This window comes from Dreissena polymorpha, chromosome 3 (assembly GCF_020536995.1).
Source record: "Dreissena polymorpha isolate Duluth1 chromosome 3, UMN_Dpol_1.0, whole genome shotgun sequence".
In the NCBI taxonomy this organism is placed as follows: Eukaryota; Metazoa; Mollusca; class Bivalvia; order Myida; family Dreissenidae; genus Dreissena; species Dreissena polymorpha.
The window spans coordinates 62,574,982-62,592,455 of NC_068357.1; the positions used below are offsets into that span (position 1 = coordinate 62,574,982).

The window sequence follows — 17,474 nt, forward strand, 5'->3', positions numbered from 1 at the left end:
CAACTTTTAAATAGATAGTCCTCCACTTAAAAAATGTACGAGTAAGTTTAACACTTCTTGTCCACCTAAAAAACAAATATCCGGTAATTCATGCTAATATTGAATAAGTTCTAAAATTAAATTTCTGATAAAGTCCCTTTGAATAAATCGTCCAAATAAATCTTAGCGAGTGTGGCATTTTGTCGCTCACATACATATCCAAATCCGTTTGAATACACATGTATTCTTATATAAGAAACCAATGATGCATAACCAGTAGTATCATAGAAGCGAAATATCTCGTATCATTTTATGACATGTATATTATTTAACATTATCAGTACAACGTAGTCTTAACCAGTACTTTACATATCGTTATAAAGACTCAACATAAATAGGATTTCTGTTGACGTTAGCTCAAACTTCATCATAAAATGAATGTGTAGGACATTAAAACAATCGTGTACAAACCTCTAAATGTTTTCAATATTATGACATAATTTATGTTGTTATGATCAATATGTCTGACCCATTTAATAAACGGAGCAGATTTCAGCATCAATAATTGTTACTTTAGGGTATGGCATGAATGGTAGTTGCTCTTGACATATACCAATTTTATTAAATACTATCTTATGCATAGCTAATATATTTGCAAAATGCATCCTGACATACGTAATGCTAATTTGTATATCTAGCTTTTTATTATAATTAAGCCATTTTCAGCTGATCATATCTTCCTCCTTGTTTTAAAACACAACCTTTTTTGTAAATCCATAGTGACTTTTAGTTTCGTACAATTACATAAATCGTTCAACAAATTAAGTTGCTTTTTCAACCCACTTACCAAGTCGGACATTAGGGCTACATCATTGGACAATATTAATAAAAATAGTTCCGTAAAATACTCGAAAACTTTAATCCAATTGTTTTATTATTTAAAAAAAAAACGTATGGCTCATTATGAACAACCCAACACGTGTGAGTCAAATTTAATAATAGTTAAAAAAAATGTTTGATTGTTAGGTGGCTTTTTGCTTGGGGCTTAAGCTACAGCTCGGACGTAGTCCGACTGGACATACATAATAATTTGAAGAGTCTTCAGATGTCTTGACACACGATTTAACTGAATAAAACAATTCCCGTATAGATTCAAAGAAATTACCCTTAATTCTTCTTGTTCTCAGAATCTCGTAAAATGTTGACCTCAAAATAGAATAAAAAAACTTGTTGAAACCTATAAGGGTTTCTTTTTACATATAATTGTTTTCTAATTCGTGATATCAATATATACGCATTATCTCTCATGCTTTAATCCACTCTAAATCCCGCTTATGATTCATGCAATGTACTATAAGCTTCAACATAACATGTTTACCTCGTCATAATAATTGACATGTGTTATAGTAGCAACTGCTCAATCCAATATTTGAAATATATAAGCTTCATCAGTCCGCCCACAGTCTTAACTGATTTAAATTTATATATTCTTTCTATAATCTCTTTATCCGTTATGTGCGAATTAAATATACAGTCCAGTATTTCATCTGCGTCCTAAATTTGAAAGTTATTACCTGGTTCCTTTGCATCACAATCATTGGAAAAAAAGTTTTTATTAAAGTGATGAAACCACACATCTACAGTAAAGGAAGAAGTATCCTGGGATATGTTTACCTGATAATTTGCGTATGTTGGCACAAACACTTCCTAGAATTGTTTACACTATTATGTAAAGTTCGTATGCTCTCTTTCATTACATATTGAAATCATGTGCGTATGCACACTACCTTGTAATAACTTTTCTACTTTTTGTACACCTTTTGATATATATGTTTTATATATATTCTTAGCAAATTCAATGTTTTATAGTCAAATATATCGATATATGCATACGGCTACTGTTTATCGCACGGAGTACTTAAAATGATATTTTCTCATTTCCGATAAGTGTTTAACATACATAAAAAAGTCGACTACACACTTTTATGAGCAAGCGTAATGTTTGATTCGACAACCCTTCGATTGGTTCTCAATAATCTGTATATATTGCATAGAACCAATAGTTATTACACGTCCCAATCTTAAGAATGTCTTTTAGTTTCGCTGCTATCAAATAATTAAACAAAATAGTGTAATTGAGGGATATTGCCCACATGTTTAACAATATCGTTCCTATCTCCAGTTCTCGCATTCAAGTCACCAGTGAGAATCAAGTCATATTTAACAATATTTTTGTAAACACTTATGAGCTCTAAATTTTTTAATGCATCATATGTGTATGTATTCGATGTGGGTGAATTTTCAGGTGGGAAGTAAAACAGTGAAACCGCCCATACATCTACCGCCAACCGTGGAAATCTGTGCAGGAACATAAATATATTCGTAATTCGGCATAAAATGTTCGTAGTAATTACTAACGGCTGCACTGTTTCAATATTTCCTATGATATCATATTGCATTATACAGTTGTTAAAGTCAGCAATAAGGCACTCAAATATAGGCCCGTTTTATTGCATGTTAAAAATGTCAATAATCTTCCAGCCTTTTCATCAGGTTCAGAGCCTTTATGGTAGTCCTAATTGTAAGTGTTAATATTTGACAATTGCGGTTCAGTGGCGATGCTTGATTCGCCCATTATCGTATCCACTTCTTGGTCGTTAGTACTAGGAGAATGCCTATACCGTTACTCGAATGATTGCTTTCCTTCTGTATAAATAGCTCGCCATTTTTAACATACCCAATGAGACCCCGCGTATTAATATATCGTTGAATTAAAGCCATTGAGCACTCAACAAATAATTTGAAATACCTTTGGCTCCAAGATCATTACAGAGGTGAAACAATTCAAACTTCCATTGTCGTAACAAGTACAATATCCTTGGATTCCTTGATAACCTATCTTTACTGTCTGTTCGAGTAAACAGTCAGTGATTTTTTAAATTATACAAATAAGCTAGATCCATTAAGTGCTATTTTAATTTACTATAAAGTAAGGACCTGTATCAAATCCTGGAAGCATTAAAGCAGCATATAGGATATACATATATGTTTGGAATGTGTCTTAGGTGTTGGGCCAGTTCTGGTTACTTTAATTTATAGAGTCTTGTGATAATTTATCTATAGATAAATCACAAAACAACTATGAGAACTTGATATTACAGTTCTGAGTGTTCCCATGAGAATACAAGCAAAAAGATAACCGATCGAACGCCAATCTTCAATTCATATTTCAATATGTATTCGCGCCTTCTTTGGACATAATTGTTTTAGTGGTGCCGTACACATAAATTCGACTCGACTAGTTATAGTAACGTGAATCATCGCGAATATTCGCAACCTTAATGTCAAGTTTAATTTTGATTGTGTATATCAATAACAAATTTCATGTTATTGTTTAAAACACATTGAGTAACTATTATTCACCTGACATGTAGGCATGATTATTATTGCATACGCCGAATATCTTCTTTGAAGATTTTTTTATTCTAACGATAAATATTAGTTCGCCAGATTTATAAGGTTTAAATCCGGATGCTTTATTTAAGCACGTCAATTAGATGAACCACCGCATCAATCCATTGTGTTTAACGTGACAAGTATTTATCCAGAGTTGCGTCACATTTTTTTTGTCATTCGACATTTTCTGGCCTTGGGTTTTCTTCTAGCAAAAAGACCATGCGTTTCACTTTGAGAACGAAACACAGTGATGTACCCATGCATATATGTTCACAAGGTTTCCCATTAATTTCGTTGTGGAAATTCTTGAGCGTAAACGTCGATTAATGATTTAATTGTGTTGAAACGTCGCATCCCATTGTCGTATTAAAACATTAGTTTTTCATAATGATCGCAAACATTCATATATATCATCTTTTGTCATTGTTAAATATCGTCATGACAACTAATTAAAGACACCTTATTCAAAAGATAAATCCTTTACAACAAATACAAATGTCGTGTTAAAACATTAGTTTTTCATAATGATGGCAAACATTCATATATATCATCTGTTGTTATTGTTAAATATCGTCATGACAACTTATTAAAGACACCTTATTCAAAAGATAAATCCTGTACAACAAATACTATCAGTTTATACCTCAAAACTTCATTAAACAAGGACATGACTAATTGACATCTGGCAAGTCATTTACGTATGTGTATTTATGAATCACAACACCTTGACTTGTGTCTACTCTATACTACCTGACAGGCTAAAAACATGACTTCATAGCTTAGTGTTTACCGCCATAGGCAATCTTATAAAGGCAATGTCGACTAATTGGTCTTTTGTTCGTTATTAATTATGTGTATTGATTCTAAAAATCTACAACCAAGTTCTATTACTATTACTCGTTTATAACAATAATAAACAAAACTTTTAAAAATATTTCTTATTCATTTGTACGTTCCTAATTTCTTAATTATACTGTCAGCAACTATGCACAATATTTTGAATATTCTTATCAACATGTGCGTTGCTTATTTCTTTATTGTAATAATGCATTAAAAACAATGTAAAATTCTTAGTATTTTCTTAATTATGTGTACGTCACAATTTCTTTAATTCTATAATACCCGTAATAATGTAAAACTCTTATACTTTCTAAAAATTTACCGATCAAAGCAAAATTTGACTGATTTTTATATTACCATTTCTCCTAACATAATGCTATATGTTTCTAATACATACCAATTTTTTATTATTCTGAACCTTTTGAAAAGATTCGTTGTCATGACGTCTTTTTACTTCCTAGTTCCAAATTATCAATTGGCAATTTCTCTCCCATAATTGTATTATTTATAATTGCTAACAAATGACCTTTTTATCCTTTGTCCTGGCCAGTGATCACGCACTAGTGGTTTTTCTTCTGGTTCGATCCATGGTACACGTGCAACTTAACATATATGTGTCGCTTAATAATGCAAACACAATAACGCGAATAATAGTTATTAGTTTTTCATTTATTTGTTAATACAAGGCTTCATATAGTCAATAACATATTTAATCAACTAATATAACTTCCAGGACATGACTAAATCCGCCCAGACAGGACAACACATGGGTCCTAAGACAATACTCAAGTGTATATTCTGTGGGTTAGATCCTTCTACTCTTGTGGCCAAAATAGGTCTTCTTAAATAATGCCTAGCGATTGCAGTGAATACATAAAGCGAGGTTCATTACATATGTTTGATAAATGCATTTTGTCATCCAAAATAAAGATCAGCACCAATTTACCATTTGATACTATCACGATCTGTAATTAAAACAGCCGTCACGCAATTGCAATCATGCATCAACTGTCAACAATCCTATTAGTTCTCGTATTCTCCGAGGCTAGATTGACGTATATATATGTCATGCATTATTATCAACAAATATTACCGATACGGTATAATTTTGAACTAGTTGTAAACATGAATGAAAATATCGTTCGTGTGCATTCAGAATACGCCAACTGTTATAGCCGCCTGTCAACGAGGTATACTTTTTTATTAAGTAGGATATACTAGTTGCTAGTTCTAGGTGTGGTATAGTAAAGTAAAGTTATTATTGCAAAATTGCCGAAATGTTAAATGTAGAATTATTATACTTCAATTCAACTTCACTTGAGTTGGTGAAAACGAAAAGAAAGACATTTCACAATTCAATTATACCAGCTACATCGAATATCTACCCCGAATTTCCAAAGCTTATTCGATGCGTGTTTCTTGCTTAACTTGAAAAAGATCTTACCCCGCATCACAATCTACGTTTGAATAGTTCAACACATGTCCAACGAAAATCATATAATGCGCGCTAAAATTGCAGCAGTTCTCAAATCAAATCTCTGACAAAGACTATATGAATAAGTTTTTTTTAAATAAAACCAAACGCGTGTCACGATCATGATTTTGAGGTGCACACAAAAGCGTTCTTGGAATAATACAAATATAAACACGAATAGACGTCGGTACCGCAGCCGCAAACGCCGCGGATCCATGTGTGTTGAGAAGTTCCTCGCAACGGCTGCAATATATTTATAAAAGATCTTTAATCAAAATTACCATGCATAGACAATAGGAGGTCTTAACAGTTAACTTTATGTAAGGCATACCAACTGGTCGAATTGTCGCTGTCTAGAGAAAAGATCAAAATGGTGTGATTTTGATGATACCATGACTGTTAGCTTTATTTGATATCTGGAGCATTGTTGTGTCTGTCTGTCTGTCTGTCTGTCTGTCTGTCTGTCTGTCTGTCTGTCTGTCTGTCTGTCTGTCTGTCTGTCTGTCTGTCTGTCTGTCTGTCTGTCTGTCTGTCTGTCTGTCTGTCTGTCTGTCTGTCTGTCTGTCTGTCTGTCTGTCTGTCTGTCTGTCTGTCTGTCTGTCTGTCTGTCTGTCTGTCTGTCTGTCTGTTCTGTCTGTCTGTCTGTCTGTCTGTCTGTCTGTCTGTCTGTCTGTCTGTCTGTCTGTCTGTCTGCCTGCCTGCCTGCCTGTCTGTCTGTCGGTCGGTCGGTCGGTCGGTCTGTCGGTCGGTCGGTCCTTCCGTCCGTCCGTCGGGTAAGGTAGGGTAGGGTAGTTTGGTAGGTTTTTGGTGGGTAGGTGGTAGGTAGGTAGGTTTGTTATTAGGTAGGTAGGAAGGGGGTTTGAGTTGATAGGGGGTAGGTTGTTAGGAAGGTAGATAGGGAGGGGTGGGCAGGAGGTCGGTAGGTAGCCTAAGGTAGGTGGGTGGGTTGGTAGTTAGGAACTTAGTAGGTTCATCCCTGGTTCAATTGGAAGTCTGTAGTTGTTGCGCTGTTTTTTTATCCTTGGGCCCACTCGTGCGAGAATCTCATCAAACATCTCGGGTGGCATTCTCATGAAGTTGATGAATGCGCGTTGGTCGTCTCGTCGTAATTCGACCATAAGTTGGTCAGACAGACCTAACTGACGCCTCCGCTCGGGGCCCAGCCAAGCCCTGATCCACCATCTGCGCTGCCTCCGTCTCCTTGCTCTCTTTTGAGCAAGACGATGCATGGCCAGATTATAATCCAAAAGGCCAATCTGAGCCTGCACGAGGGTGGATTGACACTCTAATTGAATGCGAGCACGACACTACATTGCACATGTCCTTCTCACAAGGCGTACAAAAATGAAATGATACTTCGACCCACAGGCTAATTACGGTTAAATATATGTCAACAGTTTTGTTCCGCCACACTTCTCGCACTTTTGTATACGTTAGCTGTCCGTTACTTTTTGTTGAACATGCATAAGGTGTCCGGAACGGTGTGGTTTGTCCGTTGCAAGTATGGTTTTAGTCCGGTAGTTGTCCGGTGGTGGACCAGGACAACCGGACATTAAGGGACATAAACCGGATACGTACAGGTGTAACGCACGAGTTCCGAACAAACCGTAAACTAACGTATGGAGACCGCACATCAAACGGAGGTCTCTGTCCGTTTTATACGGTGGAAAATTTTGAACGTACTCAAAACTTCCCAACGGACGGAACGGATGTCACCGGACATCACCGAACAAGGAGCGGATTCACCGAAAATGAAACGGACATTAAACGGATAAGAACAGACACGAACGGATACAATGATTTTATGTCCGTTTCTCGTCCGTTACCTCGGTGTGAAAAAACACGATCATTTATAACCGGATGTGAATGAATTAGAACGTACAGAATGAATCGTGTTTGAAATCATATAGTTCGAACAAGGAAGACGGATTAACAAACAAGTTTGGAACAGCAACCAATTTAAAATAAATTAAGGATTTTGTTATTCTTTATAATGTCGGTGTACACTTGTGGTAAGTATATTTTGATTATATTATTAATGTTATCTGTATTTATAATGCTATACGATTCGTGTATATGCAGCACTTGTGACACAAATTAAGAACAACTTATTTTTTGTCTGTATTTTCTGATCTATCGATATAGAGATCAATCTACCGAGAAAGTACGTCATGGGAGACCTAAATAAAGAAATGTTTCCACTTATAAAGTAATATATATTTTGTTGATATGTTCAATTTGTTTCACTTTAGTCCGTGGTCTTGTTTCTATGAAGTTTTCGTAATATGCAATCATTATTGTTCATGCATAAAACTTGCGCACAATACATGAATAACATTTAATGAAAATCCGACTAGGATCGTTGAATATAATCTAAATTCCATAATACAAACAATTATTGTTATTGATAAATGTATGTTATGTATAACAAACCACATATGTTCGATGGGTTATGTATCTTTCATTCTACAATCTATATCAGATAAATGTCACTTAAAACTTTGATCATGCCGTCCCTGGGGACAGTGCAGTGTAACGTGCGGAGATGGAATGAAGTCTCAACAGAACTGGGATGGAAGATTATTATTATAATAATCTTATTATAATTATCATTATTATTATTATAATAATAATAAATATTATTATTATTATTATAACGAATTAAACATAAATACATTCATTTAATGATAATAAGAATGATATTACTACTACTACTACTACTACTACAACTACTACTACAACAACAACATCAACTACTACTACTACAACAACTACTACTACTACTACTACTACTACTACTACTAGCAATAATAATAATAATAATAATAATAACACTTATAATAAAGATATAATAATAATGATAATAATAATAATAATAATAATTAATTAAATGCCATCTATTCCGTTGGTTCGGATTCCATTTGAAGAGTTCAATACATATTTCTCTTTTTTTTCCTGTAATTATGTTTACGTCGTGAAATTCTTGTGTAATCTTTTAAATGATTTTGATCAATAGTTGATAAATCGTTTTTATTGGTGTCAGACAAAACATGTATATATTCTGTCTGTATGTCTGTATAACAACAGGAAATAAGTTTCTGTGTTGCTTTTTGGAAACATCAGCTCATAACACACATCCTTCAATACAGTTAAAGGTTAACACTTTAGGTTGAATATAAAAAACAACTAAGAATAATTATTCATGTACAAAGATAAACATCACCGTCTTTTCGACCTAGAGGAAACGTTAATGTAAATGTAACATCCCGTTTACGCACGGATAAAATTGTGCCTGTGTTTTTAGTTTTTTAGTAAAAGTAGTAGCAGTAGGAGTAGTAGAAGTATTAGTAATTTGTAGTTGCTTGTTTTACTACTACTACTACTACTACTACTACTACTACTACTACTACTACTACTACTACTACTACTACTACTACTACTACTACTACTACTACTACTACTACTACTACTACTACTACTACTACTACGACTACTACTACTACTACTACTACTACTACTACTACTACTACTACTACTACTACTACTACTACTACTACTACTACTACTACTACTACTACTACTACTACTACTACTACTACTACTACTACTACTACTACAACTACTACTACTTCTATTACTACTACTACTACTAATACTAATACTAATACTAATACTACTACTACTACTACTACTACAACAACTACTACTACTACTACTACTACTACTACTACTACTACTACTACTACTACTACTACTACTACAACAACTACTACTACTACTACTAACAAAAATAATAGTAATAATAATAATAATATTAATTATATTAATAATAATAATAATAATGCTAAAAATAATAATAATTATAATAACGGAAGTCGCACCAACCGATAGATTCTCAAGCCTTCGAAAGCCACCGCTCAGACGAGCAATCCGGCCGCGTACGCTGGCTTGGCCCGCCGTCTTCGTCAGGGCGTCCGCGCTCCCAGGCCGAAACAAACGGTCCCCATGGGTCCCGAGAGAGACAGTCCGGCAACCAGGACTCGCGAGCTCGGTAACGCGACTAGGCCCGCGAGACCACCCCTACTATAGTCCCGATGTAGCGTAAAATCTGCCTGACCCGTACAAAATGCAAGTGCGCATGCGCAAAGCGACCATAACATCCGACGTAAAAAGTGCGATTTGCATATGTAAATTATTAAGAAATGAACGACAAGTGATGAAAATTAACATTTTTATCATGATATAATGTCAGCCTCTTAAGCCATGCTGTTGATTGCATATCACAAGGATTTAACGGTTAAATGTACGTTTTCATGTCGATAAAAGGTGACATAAAATTTCTGACACTATGGTTGAGAACATCTTGAGAGGCATGAAAATATGTGCAGACGTGAAAAATACAGTAATATTAGATACAAATGACTTTTCGAACCTTAATAATGCAATAAACATAGTATTTATTCATTTGCTACATGAAGGAGAACACTTACATTAAAGCCAGGCTGTACACGTTAAATAAATTCAGCATTCAAGAAGCTTGACTTGCATATTTTACCCGTTCACCCGCGCTCCGCGAGAATCAGCCCAGCGGTCAGGCCTCGCGAGCTCGGTAGCCCGCCCGCGCGACGAAGCCCGCGAGACCACCCCTACAGGACCTGTATAGATGACATTTACATTATTACATTTATGTATTGATTTCCAAATTGACTGAAAATTATGTTCTATGATTTTTAAATAGTATATGTTTAGATACATTGTAATTATTGCCTGGTAAAGAGACGTGAGAAATCTGAAAGTTACACGCACTGGTCTGTGGTAATGGGAGTTGGATACTTTATAAATTTTAGGTCGATATACAACCCCGGTATACAACGTTCATCGGGAAATTACGTCTACTGGAATTAGTTGGACTAGGGATCGGCCAAACATCCAACACATGAGCTCCGTCATTTCCTGAATAAAGAACATGTATATTTTGTGGAGTTCGAACTGCAACTTATCAATATCAAAAACATTAACGATAGTCAATGCCTTGTGTACCCAGTAGCACTGGTCTTAATCGCAAAACTAATGTATTTAATTTAATGGATATTATACAACTAAGGGAATTAATTCAGTTTATTCAGTATAGTAGTGAAAATGGTTAGGGTGTTTCCTCTTTTTTCCCGAGAACTAATTTATTCAATATAAGGAAAATGAAAGGGCGCCACCTGCTGTTATCATTTGCTACCTTTAACTTGGCTTAGTTGCATTTGCTTAGTGCCTGTTGCTAACTGCCGTTGTTAATGATACTTAGTGGCAAAGCCGATTATGACTGGTTTCAGATTTCAGTTTTATCACGTTTACAAGAATTTAAAGGTACACATTTATGGCAGTGAAATTATTTGTTATTCACTTATGAATAAGGAATTAGGAACACACAAACATTGAATAGTCACAAAGCATATTGCAAAAATCATAAAGTATGAACGAATAGACAACAATCATGTTGGAAATGTCATTAAGCATATTAGAATAAACATCAGGCATAATGTAAATATTCACCATGAATGGTGCATTTTTTACCTAAATATCATTCCACAACTTTCTTTGTGTAACGATGAAAATATATAAGGTAACATTGCAAAGCGTCTCACTGACTGATGATAATATTGATTGCGTTCCTGGTTTTTTTACTGTACATGATAAAATATCTTGAGACTAAACTGATGTCGTTACAATCGCTTATATATAAACGCATATTGTAACATTATGTGAGAGGTTTATATATTAAATGTAGTGAAATGAAATTATTCAAGAGCGATTACACGTGACATTTGACACGACGTTATTGCTACGTTTATATCAGGTCATTTAACATATACACTATGCATGCATTTTTTAAACATGAAATACTCAATACAACTACTTGACTGTGCACAAGTAATCCAGGATTTCTGGTTATGGAGGGGAGGGGCGGGATATTGACATATTTGCTGGGGGTCCAGGGGGATGCTAGAGCCCCTGGGGGGCACAGGGCAAAGCCCCACGGAAGATCCACGATTATAGTGATTTTGAAGGCTTTGACAACCACTTCTCGAGAATGTCACGCCTTATGTTTTATCATCAAAGTACCTTATTACTTTACTTTGGCGATTTTAGGGGGCGTACGTCGCGTCCGCCCCCCCCCCTTGCGTCCGTCCCTCCTTTTCTCCGCCTATGTAAATCAGTAAAGTTTATGGACATTTTTTTCAATTGTCTTGTGTAAGTTTTTGTTTTAGCACTGCGTCATCATTTCCTGTCAGTTCTATCATTAACTTCATTTACTATTAAAAAGAAAAGACTTGAACTTCTTTATATAAAAAAAGGTTTAATACGCGGGATATCATAATTTGAAAATTCTAATGTAAACAAAGGTTCTTACAACCTGAAACGGTCACGGATTTAACTCGACGTCGGCCATAAAGAGGAGAATACCAATAAAGCCGTGTGTCTAGGTCCAAACGAGACCCAGACCTAGTCGTAAAACACCCGAGTCTAGCGCGGTAAGTTCCGATGTCCACCATGATTATAGCATTGAAGTGTACAGTGCGACGCTTTTTGCATTAAACGGATTTCCAAATCATTTTGCTGAGCCATTTTGGCATCAATTGAAGTTATTAAATTGAAATAATTATATGCCGCAACATGAACCAATTGTACTCAATGATAATATTTGTTTGTGAATATCATATTGCCTACATTTCATTAAATTGCCTCAATTTCTTATATAGATTTTTATTCGTTGACATAAAGTTTTCTTTTTTCCTTGTAATCTCAACATTGCTCTGCGAATTTAAGCGGAGGCAACTGCCTCGGCGTGCCTCAGCGTGCCTACGACGCTGGCATAGGTGCCCTATAGACACAATTCTAGTCTGAAAACATTTTCTTTGCCTTCCATTATTTTATTGTTTGTTGTATGTATATAAATATCTTTTTGGCATGATAAGCATGTATTTTATGATCTGTTTAAAGTGGGTGTGCAAAACATTTTCACCACCGAATGTCTCTAGTTTGAAATGTCAACACTAGTGGTTAGGAAGTGGCTATGATGCTTGTAGTTTTTTTCCCTGCACATATTTCATTCAAAAAGATTTTTAAACTTAGTTATATTAAAGAAATAATCGACGTGTAAGCGTTGGTTAATGCGGTAATAACCAACGGTTTGGAGCTCCGATGCGTAGTGATTAAACCACGAGGGTGTAGCTCGAGTGGTTTGATGACAAGCATCGAAACGACCACAACAATGAAAATCAAATGACGTCGACTTTATTCATAAACAGAGCGCGGACAATCAAAGTGACATCATACTTATTTGTAAACATAAACCAATATTTTGGTTATTACTTATAATAAAAGGGAAATGACCATAACAAAAATACATTAAATAAACGAAGCATGTATTTTTAGTACTATTTTGGTTGAAGTGAACGGCAGAACGAAATTTTTTTTTCCGAATCTCGCGTTAGCGCCCGTGCATTTTACTGAATTCTTGGAATTTCCAGAACTATTTTCAAAACATTTGTCTCCGTCTTTGGTTTGTTGCAGAATAACCAACGATACTTTTCCTTCTTTAAGAAACAATTCGTGTACTGTATAGTATGTTGTCGAATAACCCACGGCCGGAAGTTTAGATGCGTAGGGAATGAATCACGTGAAACTGCTAAGTAAATTGTCCTGTAATTTAAGCAAAATTGTTGATTTACATTGTAAGAAAATAACACGACATAAAAAGTTACATTTATTCTTTTATTAAAAACACCGATTATGCGAGTTTTTCCCCATTTAATCTCATTTCTCAGCATGTCACTTATTTGCCAAAGGTTTAACAATTTTAGTTTGCGTGAACTCATATCATACTTCCAAAGTTACGTCGTGTTTAATTTCCTGTAAAATTTCATAAAAATTAAAATATTGTTCACCTTAAACTTGAGTTTTATCTCCAATTTGAAGTGGATTTAATTTCAATTATTCTTCCACATTCACGTAAAGGAAAATATTGAACTGAAAAAATAGACGTAAAACAAAAAAAAAATCACTTATAATATCGACCTTATTTTTGAGTTGCTTCACTAAACATTTGGTTGAGTTTTCGATGAGTTTTGCTAAATTTAATAATATATAATATGCCCGTAATTTACTATTAAGTTTGCGATCATTTTCGCTACATTTGATCGTTTATTCGTCAACATCGTTCTTATTTTACGTCATTTATTTTAATGCGGCTTCTACCACTCTAGCGCCTGCGTCTACCACTCTAGCGCCTGCGTCTTCCACTCAAGCGCCTGAATCACGCTCAGTTTCGACATCTGTATACGTCGGCATTGGGATTGGTGTCTTTGTGTTGGTTCTCATAGCTGCAGCAGTTATTATCATCGCGTACAAGAAGTAAGCTTAGCGATATTATTTTAAATGCTACATATGCGTTTCGTGTGAAGTAATATAAATCTAGATGTTAAAGTCTGTATTTTACTGTATTTGCTGTATCTGCTACAATTCAGTTCTTGTTTCTTTGTATTTGATGTAAGACACTTCATAAATGCTTGTACGGGTGTGCGATCTTCAATTAGTAAAACATTTACAAAGTGCACTCTTTTAGAAACACGAGTTTCCTTGCACATACTTTGTACTTTGTACACATACTTTGTACTTTGTGTACATACATGTTGTAGTATATTTATATGACTGACGTGTAACGTGTGTAATTGAAGACGCCGCAGACAGCTGCATACTGAAGATCCATATTCCCGATACACTCTAAAAGCTGATAAATGTGATGTGCCCGCAGACAAGGAAAATGTGCCGCCGCCCGTTCCAGTAAGTTGTCAACCAATCGTAGGCGAACACTCTTGTTTATGCAATTGCTTTAAAGTTGCGAGTTATGCAGATTATACAATGTTATATATAATTTGAAACAACGCATTTCGGTTATTGGGGAGAGACTTTAATATTGAAATATTAAACTTCTGCTCGACACCTCTTTTGCCTACAATATTCTCTCCTACTTTCTATGTGGTCTAGCTGTTGCAAATATAGATATAGCTCTTAAAATATATTATTTATGAATGCATGTAGAGTAAATGTGGAGACATCAAACTGAAATGAAAAAATGGTCTATGTTTTGCTCCAGCGCGTAGATTTGTAATTTATTTCATTTGTAACTTTGATTAACGCAAAATACTATTGATTATTTTAGCTAAATACTTAAATATAAAAATATTAAATTGGTATATTGCTTTAAACATGTATTGAAAGGTTTAGTGCATTACATGAAAAGAACTGACAACGATGCCAGACTTTAACTGTAAAATGACGGCAGTATGTTACCCCGCTTCTATATAAAATAACATTGCATTAAATGTTTAAAAAGAGGAATAAATTTAATTCAAGTAACAACAATTTTTGGTTAATTACGGAATAATGCTATATTGCATTTCACGAGTATTAATAAAAATTATATTTAGAGGTAAGGCGAATATTGTCTATTAATATCTTCGTTACATTGTCTAATCTAGCATCGTGTCCAACGGAAGTCCAGACATTTATACCTCAGGCTGGATGGTGACGTTTATGATGCAATAGAGGACACCGTAAGCTCAGTATTGCCGCCCAGACCCGCCCTGCCTACTCCGCCGGGCGACAAGAGCAGCGCAGACAACGAGTACAGTGTACCTTACACTGGTCTCTCCTTTGCTCCCAAGGGACATACCGGCACCACTTAATACAAATGACAATCTGTTACTTCCAGCGCGTGTCACTTTGTACGAAATACCAACTACAAAAGATAGTTCAATGTAAACATTGGAAACAAGTATTAGTTTAAGTAAACTGAAGATAAGATATGTATCCTTATACAATTGTTTATTCCGGTTAAAAATTGTTTTTACACAATAGTAAACTGATTTGTATTCACTCAAACCATCGCTATATGTAAATTGTATAATAACACATAACTAATTAAAGTAACATAAATACTCAAAATCAACGAGTATTTCGCACAATATTTCGTAAAATAAAGAAAACCCATAAAAATCAGTGTTCCTTATAGCAATAGCCAAAAATTCAACGCTAGACTTGGTATGGTAACATAGATTATACAAATGCTCTTTCTTTATTTGGTGGCACAATATATTCCCTTTTAATTTCCCGCAACGATATCTATTTATACGACATACGAACACTAACATGGTACATGAACATGTGTTGAATATACTTGAAAACTTGAAACTCGAAAACTTGCTAATTTGATGAAACGCCTATTTATATAATTATATTCAATGGCGTTGTACAAAACATATATATGTACATAAAATTGATAAAATAAAAGAGGTATTGATAATATTATGCAACATTAGTTAAAGGATTAATGATCTTAAAACGTGTGATATAAATAAGAATGCTATAAGGAACTTAAGCAATAAAACAATACCGGCTACACTATTAAAACACAGTAAAAGTAAAATATTATGTAATTAATTGATATAACTAGAGTTAAGACAATAATTATAATGATAATATAAGCAAATATTTGGCAACATAAAGACACTGTTTTTCATTAACTAAAAGGATACGTAAAAGGATATTTCTGCTCTCTGGCTGTCGGACCCCACAGCTACCGGTCACCTGTCATACTTAAGGACACTGCTTTTGGGTTTTAACCTTATTTTAACTTTCGTGACTGCAAGTCACAAATAGACTGACCAAGTGTGACTACAAGACACAACTTGAAGGTTAAAATTATAGTGTGACTATAAGACACAACTAGAAGGCCTAAGCATGACTAAAAGGCAGCTGGTTGATGTAATTCAATCATTGAGCAAAGAAGCCCTAATGATTCTTGGTTACCAGTCCTTGTACAATAAATATCCTTTTCGAGCAAAGAAGCCCGCACAATTCTTTAATTGCTTGGTCCTATGAGTCCTAGTGAACAATAAGCCCGTACAACTGAGTCTCGATTATTTTTTTAAATCACAGGTATTCCAATTAAAATAGGTTGTAAAAGTCTCTGAAGAGAAATGTTTTCAAATTCCTTTTGAAAATGTTTATTGATGCGGAAGTCCGGATGCTTGATGGAAGGTCATTCCACAGTTTCGGACCAACAACTCCGAAACTCTTGTCCATGAAAGTTTTTCTCTTTGTGCGTTTTACATCATAACATCCGTCATACGAGACGGTAGATCGTAGGTTACGTGCTGGTACTTTTTCTTTTAAAAGTTCTGTAAGGTATTTTGGCGCGTTACCAACAGAACTGACATATTTCTGTCGGCCGAGTACCAATTTGGCACACATGTTTTGGATACGTTGCATTTTGTTTATTTCGCATTGAGCTGTTCCATACAAGATGAGATTACAATAATCTAGATGGGATATTACCAAAGACAAAACGAGTATTTCTGTTGCTTCTTTTGTTAAGTATTTCCTTATGTTTTTGATTTTAAGGTAGTTGTACATGGCTGTACGGCACTTAATTTTGATGTGTTCTTTAAAATTTAGTGTTTCGTCTAAATATGCACCCAAATACCGTATGCATTTTTCTGCTTTAACAGTGTCACCAGCAATATCTATTTCTTTAGATTGACATTTATTTAATTGGGGTCTACTACCGAACATGATGAATTCCGTTTTTGATGCTTTCATTTTCAGTTTATTCTCGTTCATCCAGTTGTTAATAACGAGTGCACAACTTTCAAGTTCTTGAATGGCAGTT

At 34.8% G+C, this 17,474-nt stretch overlaps 1 protein-coding gene and 1 long non-coding RNA gene across 3 annotated transcripts in view; both read left to right on the forward strand.

Annotated features, from left to right (window-relative positions):
- LOC127874432 (uncharacterized) overlaps positions 1–17,474 on the forward strand; it is a 164,726-nt gene that overhangs the window by 133,210 nt on the left and 14,042 nt on the right. The gene's annotated exons all lie outside the window — the stretch shown is intronic.
- LOC127874446 (uncharacterized) lies at positions 14,081–15,514 on the forward strand. Its single transcript, XR_008046925.1, has 3 exons — positions 14,081–14,155; positions 14,479–14,584; positions 15,283–15,514. It is a non-coding gene; the product is annotated as an uncharacterized LOC127874446 (long non-coding RNA).